This window comes from Myiozetetes cayanensis, unplaced genomic scaffold, assembly GCF_022539395.1.
Source record: "Myiozetetes cayanensis isolate MyiCay16 unplaced genomic scaffold, myiCay2020 scf4, whole genome shotgun sequence".
NCBI classification, from domain to species: domain Eukaryota; kingdom Metazoa; phylum Chordata; class Aves; order Passeriformes; family Tyrannidae; genus Myiozetetes; species Myiozetetes cayanensis.
The window spans coordinates 63,677,147-63,694,324 of NW_026087631.1; the positions used below are offsets into that span (position 1 = coordinate 63,677,147).

The 17,178-nt window shown below is 42.3% G+C and overlaps 1 protein-coding gene across 4 annotated transcripts in view; it reads right to left on the reverse strand.

Annotated features, from left to right (window-relative positions):
* The window catches only part of LOC126647378 (protein unc-13 homolog B-like), a 108,031-nt gene extending 106,362 nt beyond the window's left edge, over positions 1-1,669 (reverse strand). For 3 of the 4 annotated variants that reach the window (XM_050329564.1, XM_050329566.1, XM_050329563.1), the window contains exon 1: positions 925-1,669. The gene's annotated coding sequence lies outside the window, so the exon portion shown is untranslated. The remainder of the gene's footprint in view (positions 1-924) is intronic. The other variant, XM_050329567.1, reaches the window with a different exon arrangement.
* Positions 1,670-17,178: the final 15,509 nt, after the last annotated feature.

The following is a 17,178-nucleotide window of genomic DNA, read 5'->3' on the forward strand; positions in this document are numbered from 1 at the left end:
TTTGACCTGCTCTGCACTCCTTTAGGGCAGACATTTGGCAGTGTTTAGCTGGGATGGGTTAAGATAATGTATGCAGCAAATGGAATTAGGGTTTTCCAGCTCATGCTACTAAAATGCAGCACTCGGCAACTAAAATCCTCCTGGGCTAAAACTGCAGCTTTACTTCTATAAGCTTTCTCCTTTTCATCTTGAGGACAGAAGACCTCAGCATTCTGTATTAAGTCTTGAGGTTTATCCCCCAAAGGCTCACTCCATTAGCAAAAGAAAGCTGCCCATATAAATGGAAGGAAAACTGAAAAGATATCTGAAACAGTCACACCATCTGCTCTGATTCACGAGCTTGTACAGCATCCTCATCGCTCCTGCATGCCAGTCACTCCATCTCATCAACTCACAAGCTTCTCAGCACAAGAAATCAGGCCAATGACAAACACTCTGTGTTAAAAGCAAGCCTTTCCTCAGTGACATTTAAGGAGAATCAAACCAGTAATTTAATTACTTCAAGTTATTTGCTTTTCAAGTGATCAAATTTAAATTATCCCCAAGCTCTTTCCCTTTAAGTCTTCTTCCCATAGTGATTTTGATGTCAAATTCCAGCTGAGATACAAACCCTCCTAACAGAAAAGTATTAGAAGTAAACAGACACAACCTCAATTATACCAGTCATAAGACATCTACAATTAGTATCTAATGGGTGAAAACAAAAACTAAGAAACAGAGCATACAAATGAACATACTAAGTGTAAATTGCTTTTACAAAGACATTTTTAAATCCAGTCAGCTTCAAATGGAGCTATTGTATTGCTAAAGTAAACACACACACACACACACAGCCCACTCTAAAAATAAAGAGCAATTCTCCTTGGTCGCTGCCTACTTGCACTTTATACCGAGCCACTTCATTTGTTCCAATCTTTCACTTACCTTGCTGCTTCAAAATAAAACAAAAGGTTAAAATGTAAAGGAAATTTATAGAATTAATAGAAAACTACAGAATACAATAGCTTGTTCTCATAGAAAATACAAGTCCTGAAGGATTCCTAATCTTCTTAAAGGTTCACCGGATAATGAACTTTCACTATGGAGATTATCAACATATTGTTGGTGTCCCATCTGAGGTATCAGGGAAAGCAACGTTAAAGGCACCGAGAGTTTCCCGTTCCACAGCAGCACTAGGATGAGAAATCACATAAAGTTGAAGGCATGTTTTGAAGGGAATAAAAAATGCAAACAGCTACTAAAAATCCAAAAAGCAAAAAACAGCAGAAGCCAATGATTGTAAAAGCCAAAAATGAAGAAATCCTTTTGGTTTCCAGGAGCATCCCTCAACAGAAATTCTTTAGTTCCCCACAACAGTGCATCTTTTCCCTTTCTCAGGCTGTACCAAGTACAGTTAAAACTTCATCCTTCTCTTCAGTTGTGACTCAACAGAAAATATTGTACTTCAGAGGCAGAGAGAAAGCTGTGCAGCTATTGCTACTTTACTCCTCCTCGTCAGCTGCCTACTGCCTAGCTCCTCACACACGCAGCCTCCCTGCTCCACTCCTCGCCTCAAAATGATTCTCCACTTTATTATCCATTCAGAAGGAAATACGAACTGATGAAGCCAATCTGACTAAAGACAAAACGCACTCCTTTGGCATTACGAGAGCAGGCAGTGCAGCGCAGTGAGCTGATCTCTGCTGGAAAAGAGCTCTGCCTGACTCCTGTCATCCTACGGGACTGTGGAGAAGGGGGGGCTGGGGGAAAAAAAGCTCAGGACTCAACATAATTAACCAGCTCCAAGAAGATTCTTTGCCCAGTTTATTTTTATCTCTCCTGTTCACCCCCAGACTAACCCGCAAGATTCAGCGATGCCCTCACTGAAATGAATCCAGTTTCCAAGGAAGATAAGTTCTGGTACAAGTGTGGGGGATTGAAACACCCGTTGATCTCTCGTTTCCCAAAAATAAAAGTCACATTGTTACATAAAAGAATGACTGCAGAAGTGTTGTGCACAGAATCAGATCCACTCACGTTGTACTGACACTTCTCTCCTGGGAGTGAGCAGCAGCAGGCACTCATCCTGAAAGAAGCAACTGAATTAAAGGCACTGTTCATCTGCCCCACAGCCTGTTCCAGGGGTATCCAACACACTGCTGCTAAGACAATCTTCCTGTTGAACAACTGATCCATGCTCATATCCTCTGTCCCCCCTCTTCATGCACCCAACACAAGCACCCACCTCCTTCCTGAATACTGATTCTCTGCCTTTAGCATCAAAGGCACTGTACGAGTGCTGCTTTTGCTCAAGGACAACTCACTGCATCTTTCAAAACAGTGTCTTTTCACAGTGTGGGGTGGGATTTTGAAGAGGCCTATATGACTTAGCTGTGGAAATGCCACTATCCTCCCATCTGTTCGAATACCTCCTACCTCCTTGTGAGCCAGCCTTGCTGTGAACGATAAATCCCCTCCAATGTCTTACCTACAACAGAATCAACTTTTATTCACCACTTCCTCCACAATCACCACTGTGCTCCCACCCCTGCCCTTGCTGCAGGGGGAATATTCTCCCAGCACCTTCTACCCCCTGCTCCCACAGCTCCATCCCAGCACTTTGCTGTACTGCCAGCTGACAACAGCCAGGCTGATGTCCCTGTCAGCTCATTTCTTTGGTTTGGGTAAGGGCAAGTTTTGCACACAGGCAGACTAATGCCATGGTTTACATCACCATCTGAGCAGTGCCACTAGTGACCTGCACCTCTGCTCTTTCCATGTGCACTGCCCCTTTCAGTCAGGCACAGAAACCACCTTCCAGACCCCCTGTAAGGCTGGTGTTCCTCTGTGGTCAGTCATATCCTCCAGCCCTCAGAATAACTTCTCATTTTTGCTCTTTCCCTTGCTGCAGGGGTAGGGACTATGGGTCAGAGTTTGAGAAGTGCTTTAGCTTTAAATGATTTTAAGAGTCTGACCCTGAGTTTCTCTCTCTACATATATTTCCGTCCCACCTGGAGAACAGGGCTTCAGCCCAACTGAGGGCACCGAGTCCTACTGCAATAGAAATTATTCCACTAAACACACCAATTATAGCACTTGAGCTCAGAGTTGAAGCTCTGCATGAAATTCATCCACATAAAGACGAAGATTGCCCAACTGAGAAAATAAAATGCAATCCAGGATTTGCGCAGCACTTAGTATCTTCAAAGCCCTGCCTGTGAATAAGATAAAAAAGATCCTCTGAGAGGACTCCCTCATAGCAGTAGCTTAAAAAAAATATTAAGTATCCGTCAGACAACACTTTCTTATTTGCATTAACTGTCTACAGCACCTGAAATTAGACAGTCTTACAAGCTTTTGCGTGCCTCTTTCCAAAGATCCTACTACAAGTGGAACCAACATCATCTTGCCATCCTTGCCTCTGTCTTTCCCTTTTCCTCCTTCCTCGGTCTTTGCCCACTGCTGTAGCCATCAGCACCAGGCATTAGCACATCAAAGTGCCAAACACAAGGCTGCTCTAGCCACAGGTCCTAAGATTCAAAAAAACCTGTGCAAATTTCCAAGTACTGCCACATGAAATCCCAATACTCCCGTGGCTGTCATATAAGAACAGGAGCAGAAAAACACATGGAAAAAGTGAGCAGGTCTCAACAGACAGAGACAGGAGACATTGCTAATGGAGGTCATGAGCAATGAAATGTTGGAAAAATGTCACTGCCCTCACCACAGCTCACAAGGAGCTGGAGAGGAAAATGCGGCTAAAAAAGACAAAAAAGCAGGTGCCCTCAGAAGCAAGAAAGGTGGCACCGTCCAAACATTTAGAACCCCTAATCTAATGCACAGGAGATGGAAACAGGCTTTTTCAGAGATTTCTTCTGAAATAATAAAGATAATTCATAACTGTGAAAAATAGGTATGACTTGTCTATTTCTGACTTGCCTATTTTACGACTCTAAAAAAAAGTCAGTGAGAAAGAGTATGCTTTACCTTAAGGCTGAGAGCACTGAGTTATTTGCCTTCTACAAGAGAAATAAACTTGCACTTAAAAATTTAAATACTTCTTACTGCAATTATTTAATTCACCAACAGATTTTAATTTTAGGTTGAGCCAGCAGGGAATTATTAAAACTGATAAAGCCAGGCTCAGCTATATAGGCCAAATGCTTTGATGTCTGCGAGGTATACATTACCCTTTCTTCTTTTTTAATCCTCATTATCTATTTCATTCCAACTTCCTGTAAAGTAGTGAATTACTGATAAAATTGTAAAAAGTAAGCAATTCCTTCATGAGCACGAGTGGATTAACGAAAGGAAAATGAGCACTCTTCGAGCACAGGTCCTGCTCCTCCCTCTCCCACACTTAACGCCCCATCTCCCTCCAGGAAGACAACCAGGAACATTTCTAGTGTCCTGGCTCTGGGGGAAGCACAGAACTGAGTGGCTAAGGAAATTAGATGATAAGAATGTTACACAGAGAGATGAAAAAGAAACAAGAGGGGAAAACTTAGAGAGAAAAGTCAATGGAGAGAGCTTGTCTGGTACTGCAGGGGAAAACTCTGTCCAACTCACTCTCAGGTTTAATTTGTCTCACAAATGGCCCTGGACATCTCTGACTCTGGAGCTCTCTAAAATAAAATTTTTATTTGACTGGAAAAAAAAAAAAAGAAAAAGCCATCTGTCCCAAGTGCAATTGCCTGCTGCATCTCCCTGAAGGCAGAGTTTTCAGTAAGGCAGCTTGAGTTCAATGCTTCACTAGACCTTACCAGTTCAAATACACTGTGTAAAGTTTATCAATTTATTCAGCAGTCAAAATACACTATTTATTATGTTTTTCAAAGCCACAAGAAGATTAAATCAATCAGCAGTCCAAATACGAAGTGTTAATGAAAAAGCAGCGACCCCCTGCTGTTTGACAGCTGTCCTCAATGAACAGCAGCTCTGAGGAGCTGTGCATCACACAACCCCAAGCAGGGCTGCTGAGACCGAGCGTGGAAGAGGAGACTTTATGTTCTGAGGCATGAAAAACTGCCCTGTCAACGATGCTGCTGTTGTTACAGTAGCTCCAGAACACACGTATGAATCATATGCTTAAGACATTGCTTTCAGAAGAAAGAACAACTTCAAGAAGGTTTCATTCAAAGCACTGACTCTTTCTTTTCCCCTTAGGAAAGGCTAAGGCAAGGTGCAAGGGCAACATGCAAACTCGGAGAGGAAGAAAGATACATGTATCTCCTACAGCACCTTGAGCACCTTGGAAACTGATAATGGCCAGACATCAACATTGAAAGAGTTGAAGAAAAAGGAGGAGATAATCTTACCCAAAGTTCTCACCCTTTAAAAAGTTGGGGTTTTTCCTCTCATACAAGTTGCATTATTTTGTTTATAGAAAGACAAGAATGGAACTGGCTCATTGGAATGAAAAAGAAAAAAGCTAAAGATCAGAGGTTTTGGGATTGCTTACTTTCCAAAGATAGACAACCTAAGTCCCTTTGTTGTCAATGGCTGCAACCAAACCACTGGCTGACTCATTTTCATAGAAAAGATGTTTACGTTCAACATGTTATCATCATTTGACTGTAAGGACATCCGCTGAACTCTGAGACATGAACGTTTCTCAACTAATAGAAGGAAAGACTTTCACATACTTGGGAATAAAGAATATTTCCATGGCCAAGAATGCAGTAAAATTCAAGGTGTGGGAATTTTGTTAGGTTAATGACAAAAATGACTTAACATAGCACCAATGTTTTTGAAGAAACTATAACGAACTATACACTTTACAGTTTAGGCCAATCTTTATCAGGCAGAGATTAAACGGAGACCTTAGAGTTGCCTACAATGAGTCCTCCCATCTCTGTCCCTCTGAAAGTGCTGCTGCCACACCAGACAAAAACTCCAGAGGCTGGAACAGATATAGTCTGACATGGGAATTTTTAAGGTGTAAAATCCTTAAGGGAGTATGGGTCATGAAGGTTGAAAAGCTTAGATTATCTTTCTCCATTTGATTTGTTTATAGTCATAATTCTCACTCACAACGGCAATGCCTTTCCTAAGAGATGTGAGGCAGCCCTTCAAATGCACAGGCTAGACCTGCCCATCCCTTTCTTGTCTCCATGTGGATGTTTGCACTCTTGGCTTTTGGGTACCAAAAACCAAATGCTGTTAGCTCTGCAAACTAGCACTTCACAGAAGAGGTTATTTTATTCCTCATTCAGTAGGTTCCAGCCTCTTCAGGGCAGAAACAAGCCTTGGCTCCCAGACACCACACTCCTTCCAGAAGCTGCTGCCAAGACAATGCCAACCCCACTCGTCACAGCCCACACCAGCTTTCAAAGTCAGGGTGATAAGACTTTAAAAGCAGAGCTGTCTCAGGTGACAGCCTGTGGGGTAGTACGTTGTCCCCTTGTGCCCCAGCAATGACAGACACAATGCCTTCCTTAAAGTGCTTAAGGAAAACAGTAAAATACCCCCAGAGCTTTTGCCCTGGGTTTTGGCTGCCCATCTGAACACACAGAAGCCCTTCTCTAGCTGAACTGTCGTTCTCCATTTTTAATCAAGAAATTAAGTCGAAGATGGACTCAGAAAAATGATACTGCCTTTTTCCACTCAGACGACTTGAAAATTTTAACAGCTGGATGTCCCCATTCCAGAAACATCTGTTATCCTGGCTTTTAGACTAGAGTCAGTTTAAATACCTTAGGTCAACAGGCAGCATTTATAGCAGAGAAAACTCTCCCTCTGCTGCCTCCTCCTTCAAATTACATGTCTCTCCCTCCTAAATGCATCCAAAATGTAAGGACTTGATATTTCATGAAATTGGAAAATTACAATCAATGCGTTAATTGCACATCTAATTAAATAATCAGCGTTCCTAAAATGCAAAGGCATCTGGGCACAGACATGTGCTGGGGGTGGAAAAACCTGTAATTACACTCTCAGTTGGAGCTGTAATTGCTTTTTTCATCAAGAAACCTGGGAAGGAAAAGTTGCAGATGACATGAAATGTAGATCTCAGGTAGACATAACAGCCTTCAAATGTGAACTAGTTGAAGCAAGCACAAGGGAAGTAAACTGTTCAGCATTTCTATTGTAAATACAGATAAAGGAATAACAGACTTAACTTGCAGCAGTGGAAACCTAGGCTACACACCTGAAAAAGCTTTTAATCAGAAGTGAGCATGGATTATTTAGGGAAGCTAAAAAAACTCTATCACAGAAGGTTTTAACAAGTGGAAGCACACACATTTTTACGGGATGCTTTTGAGGAAGGTAGATGGTCTAATTAATCTCTTCAAGTCTCAGTTTTACTGCTCCTTATCTTTATCATTCCAGAACCTGTCTCAGGTAGGAAACTGCATGGGAACACATATACCTGACTAAGAGGCAGGAAGGTACATTACTCCCCACGGACAGTCTGCATGACAACCCAGCTTCCCACAACACAATAGGCTAGTTCAAACACTGCAGAGCACATTTTCCTACCTGAGCTTGACAGTGAGAATGCAGAAATCGTCTCTCACAGAACTCTCCACACATTCTGCAAGGTCGGTCCAATGCGTGGGGATTTGGCTGAAGGAATTAAGTGCCTAGATCCTACCTGGTAGCATTCTGTGTGAACTTTAAGACACCTCTGTCTCCAGTTGGAGATAAACCCCTTTCTCATCTAGGAAAGAGGATGTCCTACCGCTCACAGACCCATAAACTATTTAGTATTGTTTCCTTCATGTCAGTCAGAGCGTGATAACATGCTTTATTTATTGTATCAAAGCCAGGCCTCCCATTACAAGCAGTTACACCACCATGGTATGCGGTGAGGCAAGGGGCACTCCTCACCATACTACTGAAGTAATTCAAACATTACTGGTGTTTAGATAGCACATCTGTGCAGTTAAAAACTCCCTGTTACAACTGAAGAATGAGGGAAGCATCAGGTCAAGCGCTTCTTCTCTGGACACTCATCTCAAGACAACAAACCCGGCTTCTCAGAATACTTAAGTTGAGAGCATATCAAAGGCTAGTAAGTCTGGCTCCCAGCTACTCCACTTACTGCTCTGGTGACTCATTTCCACAATCTTTAGTCAAATAACCACAAATCAATTCATGGATCAGAGGGCGAGGAATTGGAAAAACCCTTTTCAAAAGCCAGGATGGTTTGTCCAGCCTCATATAACAACATGGCAGGGGAGTAACAACTAATAACCTTGCGGAGCAATGCCCAGCTACCTCTGCTGACAGATGGTGTCCTCCTCATTGCTACAGATGCACCAGCTGGGAGAAAGTATTTTTTACAATTCTGCCTTCATCTTTATGTCTCTGGGCTTAAATAATATGTTTTTCTCTTAGGTGGGAATAATTTCGTGTATTTCTATTCCCTTCAGAAGGCAGTAGTTGATTAATGAACCAAAACACCACATAATTACTTGTTATGAACCACGTAGAAGCCCTCTGTCAATCTTTGAGGACACTGTTAGCACAGGCACTGAACAAGAAAAACGTGGCACTGCCACACCATAGCTCTGACAAAGCCAACTCCAGCAATCACACCCAGATTAATAAACCCAGACACAGCTTTCACACCTCCAGTAAAGGCACTTGACAGGCTCTACACTGGGCCTGAATTAACTGGGTCTAGAAGTCCAGTCTGTCTACTCTCCTGATTGTGAGGGACAGAGGAGGAAATTTAATACAAAAAATGAAAAAAATGACTTAAGCCTCTGCGAGGGGATGAAAACTGCATTACAAACCAGGCTCTGATAATGTAGCTGACCTAAGCCCAGTCACTGAGAGGCCAATTAGCCCCTTTGTGATGGGAGGGGCAAGCAGAATGAGACCAAAACACTCCAAACACTGAGTAGGGGTGGCAGGGGGATCACTCCAGTGGCTCTGTTTGCTGCTCTCCAGTCACAGAGGCCACTCCACCTCCACAGAAACTGGAGCGAAGTGGATGTAAAGGCAGCCTGAAAAAGGGATGATTCCAGCAGCTGTAAACAGTTGTATATTACATAGCTATTACTACTGCGAGCTAAAAATTGAGCGACACAATTAGGATAACACGCATCCATGTCACAAAATATGAAGGAGAGTTGTACTTGTTTTAAATTAGGTTTCTTAAATTAGGCATAAGGAAATTCAGAGTGAATACACCAGCCAATCTATAGGTATTTGTGTACACAAAACTGGATCCTTCAAGTACCCATTATATGAGATACCACAAAAACACTTGCATGCATTTCAATCTGCTGCGCTATAATAATACACTGAATCAAAATAAAAAAATGTAAATAATTGCATTAAAATTTAGCACTCTCAGTTTCTCAATAACAGTTTCTCAAAAATGTGTTTGCTGTCTTAAAATATAAGGTGAATATTGACTCATTAACAAAAATAAAACACAGATGGAGACATGGTTAAAATAAACTGATCTTTTACATAAAGCAAGCTATTTGTATTTCAAATATTCTTGTACGCATCAACCTAAAGTATTAACCAAAATGAGGCTAAGTAAATTGAGTCTCGGACTGATTTATATAAATTCCCTTCTAGCTGGACAGCTCTATTATCTCCTTTTTAGTACTTATCCCTGATTTTGAATCTGTTGCTTTTCAAGCTCTCCTATAAAATAATTTTCAAATGTTAGCTTTTAAAACACTTTTAACGAATATAGGTTCAATTGCAAATTACTGTCTAAATAAGCAACTGAAAGCCCACGGAGAATTTCTAGAATTTAAGAACAAACCTGTTTACAAAGCACACCGTATTTTCTGAAACTGTTACCACTCGAACATTTGTCAAAAACCAAAATTATATCTATGACAGGTTCATTACCAGGCATGAGTCACTAAGAACTACCATTCTTCAAGAAACCCCTCACGCAGTCTGGCATCCTTAATATTTACTGCACAACTGCACAGAAAAGCCACAGTACAAGAAGGGCTGCAATACGATTTTCACAGTTTTACTTCAGTGACAGCTTCTAAGCAGGAAATACCTCTCCTCCACACCTCTGGTTGTTCTCCAAAACCCACACGGTCCTGCAACATGGCACAGCTCGACAGCAAAGGCAGGCAGGTGGGCAGAGTGAACATGGGGAGGCCACGCTACAACAAAACAGTGACGGAGACTGTGCTTCCACAGACATTTCTGACAGCCTACTTAGAGGCTTCCTGGATGATGAAGCCCCATTCTTTGCTCCCACAGGCGACTGTCATACAATAGCATTCATAAACAGACCCAATTTTAGATTAATTAGAAACAGAAAGGGCAAAGAAACCAATTTGGAAGCTGTTCACTAACAATTAGAAAAATCGCTTTCTGATTTCTAAGCCTGGGTTTGCTCATAACCGGCTTAGACCCTTCTGTTCTTGCGCTAACATTAACCTTTTGCTTAAATATCTGTAAACTTGCCAATATTTACTCCCATGCTCTATTAGTACATGGCAGCAACGTCTGCTCTCAGCTTCCAGTCTACCAAGCTGAGCCATACTCGTTTGGTCTCATCTCACACATCCTCAGCACCTTCTCTCCCAGGACTGCCCTTGTGTTTCCTCCCCCACTTCTATTCTCTGATGTTTGCAAGAGTCCCCATCTTCTACAAAGCATTTGCTGGTTTCCTACACGTCATATTAGAAATATTATGGACATAAAGGCAGAAGAGACCTACTGCCCACCTGGTCTGCCACAATGTAGCACACAGTATAAAGCAGCGTGCCACTAATAACTTTACTGATTTCCCATTTGCCAGGCTGTAATTCTTTCTTTCATAATTATTTCTACAGCCCCACTAGGGAGGGCAGACGGAGTGAACTTATAGTTACTCAGAACAGCCCTTCCTTCTCTCTCTCTGATCCGGTGCATAAGTGTGGCTTAAACAGGATCCTCCTGTTTTGAACAGGATACTCCCTTAGGCCAGAGAGTAACACCACTGCTCACCTGGGTACCACATCATTCTACAAACCTGAAGGCACAAGCCACCCTGTACAGCAAGACCCACCCTGTACAGCAAGACTCACTGCCTAGAGCACTCCAGTAAATTAGCACTCAGGTTTATCTTAGCCCTTCCAGCATCTGGTACCGGCATGCTTGAGTAACAGATGAAAATCTCAAGATACATTTGGGATTTCACCCCAGCTTTATGCCTAAATTATCTTTGGTTTTACAGCACATAAAGGATGAAGCTGTCACAGTGCTCAGGAAATTCCTCCCGCAGAACAGATATTGATGCCCTGATGTTCCCAAGTGCCTTTCAGCAGAGGATGTATGTTACAAAACCAGCTCACAAGCTGCCAGGAAAGGCTGAAGGCCTTTCCTTACAGATTCAAAAGCCAAGGAGAGGAAGAACTGGTCCCAACCTACCACTTAGAGGTTTCAAATTAAACCAATGTGGAACCAGTAAAAAGCCTTTTTGAAAGTGCCAGCAATTAACCATCAAAGCAATGGAAATGATCCCACAGTCTGATGCAGATCTGGCTCATCTGATCAGTCCTCCACAATGCCACAAACCTGTCCGGACTCTAAATATGAGCAGACAGCAGACAACATGGGTGTGTCCATGATATAGCTTAAAAAATACCATTTGGATGTCAAGAAATGAGTCCGGACACAAAGAAAATTCTTGTAATCACCCGTCAAGAACTAGTCCTAATAGGTAGCATTTATTTGCTGTACCACAAGACCTTCAAGTGGCTTGAATTCTATGCAGAAAATAAATAGGTTACTCTATTTCTGGCTGACACACCTGAAGGACACTCAGAGGGACCCGGACAAGCTCAAGGAGTGGGCCCATGGGTATCTCATAAGACCAAGTGCAAGGTGCTGCACTTGGGTCAGGGCAACCCTCGGCACCAACAGGCTGGGAGGTGAACAGATCAAGGGCAGCCCTGCCAAGAAGGACTTGGGGCTGCTGGTGGGTGAGAGGTTGGACATGACCCAGCCATGTGCACTCACAGTCCAAAAAGTCAACCGTGTCCTGGGCTGCCTCCAAAGCAGGGTGGGCAGAAGCTGAGGGAAGGGCTTTTGCCCCTCTCCTCTGCTCTGCTCTGCTGAGACCCCACCTGCAGCACTGCATCCAGCTCTGGGGTCCTCATCATGGGAAAGACATCAGTTTGTTGGAATAGTCTGGGGAGGGCCACCAAGATGATCATAGGGCTGGAATACCTCTCCTACAATGAAAAGCTGAGAGAATTGGGGTTGTTCAATCTGGAGAAGAGAATGCTTAGGCTGTCAGTAACTGAAGGGAGCCTACAAGGAAAATAGAGACAGGGTTTCTACAGGGGTATGTCATGACAGGACAAGGAGTAATGGGTTTAAACTGAAGAGAGTAGGTTTAGGTTAGGTATTAGGAAGAATTTCTTTACTGTGAGGGTGGTGGGACACTGAAACAGGTAACCCATAGAAACTGTGGATGCCTAATCCCTGGAAGTGTTCAAGGCCAGATTAGATAGGGCTTTGAGCAACAGGGTCTAGTGAAACGTGTCCCTACCCACAGTAAGGGGGTTGGAATGAGATGATCTTTAAGATAACTTCCAATCTAAGCCATCCTATGGTTCTATCATTCTAGCATTTGCATACTACACAGCACCATCCAGCACCAGACAGAACATGCTGTCTTCAGGCATTATATTAAGCATTATTATCAGCTTTTTGACATAAAAATGCCACTTTTACAATGTGGAGGGAAAAAATGAAACATGTTACTTCTGCACACACGGTACTAGAAGATTCCCATTACAATCACCTCTACATGACTCCAAAAATTAGCTCAGGATCATGAAAGGCAACCCTGCCCTACATCTAACTAAGTTGTATAACCATGTAGCTTGGAAAACAACAAACAAGAAAAGCAACACTAGAAGAAAAAAACTGTCATGTACTAACACCCTTTTTCTGACTGACTGCCTTTTTCTATGAAGTTATATTGTTATTCAGAGCATTTGCTAACTTTGCATGAATAGTTAATGCTTCATTTATGATGCTCTCAGCCAGTAATGGTTAGCTCATCTTTTCCCCAACTCTTGTGCTTTGTAAGCTGAAGCCCACTGCTATCTCTCTGGTGCAGCATTTCTTGTACAGATTGCTTCAGTAATACACAGCACTGGGAAATATCCCCTCCTCCCACACAGATCCTTAAAAATATGAGTGTGAAGTCTGGCTCTCCCAACAGCCAAGGCTATTTTTAAGGTCTGCGTATGTGGCAGGTAGGAGTCCCCCCACCCACCTCTCCCATTGCACCCCTATTCTGAGCAGAGGCAACCGACTTACTCCACTGCCAGATGAAACTCTCTCAATTTCTACCGATGAGCACCATGCACTGGTGTCGTGTCGAGGAGTTCAGGACACCACAGATTTCTGTGCCCCATTCCAAATAAGATACAGCCTCTATCACCAGACCACACTGCTGTAATTCTATGTGCCATAATACCCCCAGAGCAAGACACAAAGAAGGGAGTTTTGCATAAGGTGGCAACAGTCGTCTCAGCTCCATCATCTTTAGTGTTCTTCTACAGCCTCTGATATACACTGCATAGAGGACTTGGTCCACTCTTCAAACATATCTCAGTTCCATTTTTACTGGAAGAGTCACTACTGCATCAAGTCCTGAAAAAAGACAACCACTTGATCAAGAAAATCTTTGGAAGAGTCTTGGTACAAATGTGAATGCGAGCTGGGCAGCATCAGATAAGGGAGAAGAGCCTACTGCAGTTCATCCTGGTTAAAAGGGATGGACTATGTGCACAAAGACAGCCACTTCAAAGACTCAAGTCACTTCTGGGGGAAGCCGCCACAGAAATTGCTGCGGCCAGATTGCCTATGAAAAATGTTGGCAGAGGGGAAAAAAGGCAGCAGTTCTCAACACATAGTCTAATAAGAAATCTAAGAATTGCACAAGACACAGGTCATTTATGCATATCACAAACCCATGTTCCCAACCACAACTTTCTCTCTGGTCAGAGTTGTACCTCCATGGAGAAGAAGGAAGGCAACTAAGATAGCTCTTCCTTCAGAAAACACCAACTTGTCAGAATCAAAATCTGTATTACAGGGTGATCATGATTTTGAATGATAATACTTGTCTGGTCTAAGATGCCCAAACAGGTGAGGGGGTGCAGGGATGAAGCATTCCCTGGAAGAGTGTTACAGCTTAGCAGTTAATGCACTTTGCTAAACTGTGGGAAACATATGCTAAAATCTCAGTATGGCTCAGTTTAGATCAAGAACAAGAGTCTTATTCCTCCCTTATTCTAAACACATCTAGCTTTAAAAAGTTAATAGGTATAATGGCAGTCTATTCACAACCACCCCAGTACTGTCATTATGACCTCACAGGTCAGAAAAGAGAAGCAGACTTCAGCCAAACTGGATTACTTGAACATAACATGCAGTACTGGCACAAAATTAAGAAGATGCACCTGATTATGGAACACCCTGTGTTTGTAAACTATACCCCAGATGCTGCACAAACACCTTCCCTTTCTTTTTAAGGAAATCAACTGAATAACCTTTTGAAGAGAAGTAAATTACACTTGGATTTCCACTCAAAGGCTTCAAAAGAATTTTAACTTATAGATGTATAGAGTTTATGATACAAAACAGAGAAAGAAAACTCCCTTGACTTTGGGGTTTTTCTAACCAGCAACAGAAAGATATGAAGGAACTTTGCTGTCACCAGAGGGGACAGATGTACTGTGTGCCAGGGAATACAAATCATCAACACCAAAACTGGCTTTTTTCAAAGGCAAATAGAAGTTGAGTGTCAGTATATTGGTATGTCCAGCAGCTGAACAGGCTCCTACCTGCTGTGGTCATTATAAAAAGCATTTCTGACCAGCACATTGCTCCACAAGAGAGTACTTCTCTTAATTTTTAACTACTCTGAAAGGGGAAAGCCTGTTGATTTTTTTTGCACTGGAGATAAGGTTATCAAAAAGCTACTAAAAAACCACAGCGGCAGCTAATGAAGGCACAACGTGTGTACATATAAATAATTACCTCTGCTGTAACATAGCTGTTAACACTTGTTGTAAAGCAGGTTAAAAAATGGTAGTAGGTCTCAAGGAATCTCAGAAAAGATAAATAAACATGCATTTTATTCCAAACAGATGAGAATACGCAGATATCTTATTTAAGACCCTTGGAGAGGAGAGCAGCTTGTCCTCCCCTGAGTACAGCATGTCAGCTGAACCTTCCCTCACAGAGAGGCAACAACAGGCACGGGTTGTTCAAGCGCCAGAGAATCACCCAACACAAAAAGCTGCCTTGGGAAAGCCACAAAAGGCTTTGGTGAGTCTCACAAGGCTTGCCACCCTGCAAACTCAGATCAACACAGAGAACCAAGATCATGGCACAGGGAGACAGTCCCCTCTACTTTTGTACTGAAAAAGTAATTATTGTTGTGCAGTCCCTAAGAGATCTGAAAGCTGCACATGCACTTTATAGGTAAGGTATGCAGAAAGCATTTGGCTGCTGTTGTGAGCAAAGCCACCTAACACCAGAGAGTGCAGTACAGCTGGCAGTGACACTCACATCGTGCCCTACCAACGTGATCTCTGCTCAAGTGTACCAAGAGAGAATTCATGGCCACAAGGATGTTCAGCAGATCCCCACCACCACTGATCCCTGGGACATTTGATCAGCAATGCTGGTATTTTGGTGGAGGTTAAAGATAAGCTTCATAAATCATCAGGTAGAAAAGAAGGAAAATGTTTAACTGGAGATGTAGTTTTTCTGTATGGAGAGAAGTTTCTAGTAACTCTAATGTTAGAGTCACAGTTCTTCAGTTTGCTTCTTTGCCACTGTGTGGGAGGCTTTGAAAATGCAGAGCTTACTCATCTTCACGGGACTGATAAAAAGACACCTAGGCAACAAAGCTTAAGGGAAATAAAATGCCAAAAGTAAACTATTGCATGGACTGCAAAGTCCATGAGAGGTGAAAAGGGACAGTTTCAAGTCTTTTGGTGGCTGGCTCAAAGCAGCCTGTCCTCACTAGCCATCTGGGCTGGTGAACAGTACATGGTAGTATATGCAACCGTACAGAGCAGAGGGTCTGGATTTACATGTAGAGGTTGAGCTCATTCACACGAGGACAGGCAGATAATCTACAATCAAACTTGCAACCAAAACTGGCACCAGTTAGTGCCCTGCTGGTCTCTTTACTAGTAGTGGAAGTCCAGAAAGGGCTCTTCAGGGCACCCCACTGCAACTTAAGAAAGGAATAGTGATGCTTTGGACCAACAACTCACTTTGTCAAGATCAAAATAGGGCTTCCCACTCCAAAATCACCAATACAACACCCTCTTATGAACCCAGGCTTTTGAAAGGTTCTTAAATACTTGCAGGTGCTTGATCAGAAGTGCTGACTGTGAAGCTAAGGGGGATGGGAAAATTAGACTGAGGATATGACTGGGTACCTGTAAGAGTAAAGAACAGCCATTGAGTTCCCCTGACTGCAGGTGATCATCATATTCCAGAAAACAGTCACAAACTACATCTGCCATCTCAGAATGTGATCTAGTTATGTATCTATCAAAAAGAACAGACTATTGACATTTAACAGGAAAAACAACTATTAAATCAAAATAATTGGTATAAAATAGCATTTATTAAAAAAAAGAAGAAAAAAATGCTCCAATTACTTTGATTTAGAAAAGAATAAAAGTCAATTGATGTATTTAATCTGCTGACATAAAAGAGAAAAATTATGCATAAGATTTTTTTCCCCTGTAAACAAATTCAATATAAGTGGAGAAAATCCAAGTGCCCACACCCTCTTCTAATATTTAAATATACTTGAAAGATTTTGTAAGAGAAGTAATTTGAAGATTTGACTGAATTTTTGCTCTTCTCCAGTCTGCCAATTCTTCTGTTATACAAAAGTCAGGTTCAAATCTGTATAATTTTAAAAGCCACACAGCCGTGTCCCTAGTTGGAGGCTATTTCAGTTACAGAGGGTTGTAAGTTGAAGATGCAATAGCTACGTGTTTGTTCTTCTTCTGGGAAAGAAGCTCCCCCTGAGGGACTGCAGCAGATGAGCTATCAATTAATCCCTCTTTGTAGACAAAGTTCTAAGTGTGAAGGTGAGGAGTATTGAGTCATTCCTTGCGGGGATGAAAACCCTAGTTGATTCCGGCATAATTAAGTTTCCTTTTCACAGAGAAAGAGAACGAGAAAAACAGCAGAAGTGAAGAACAAAACATGCATGCTACA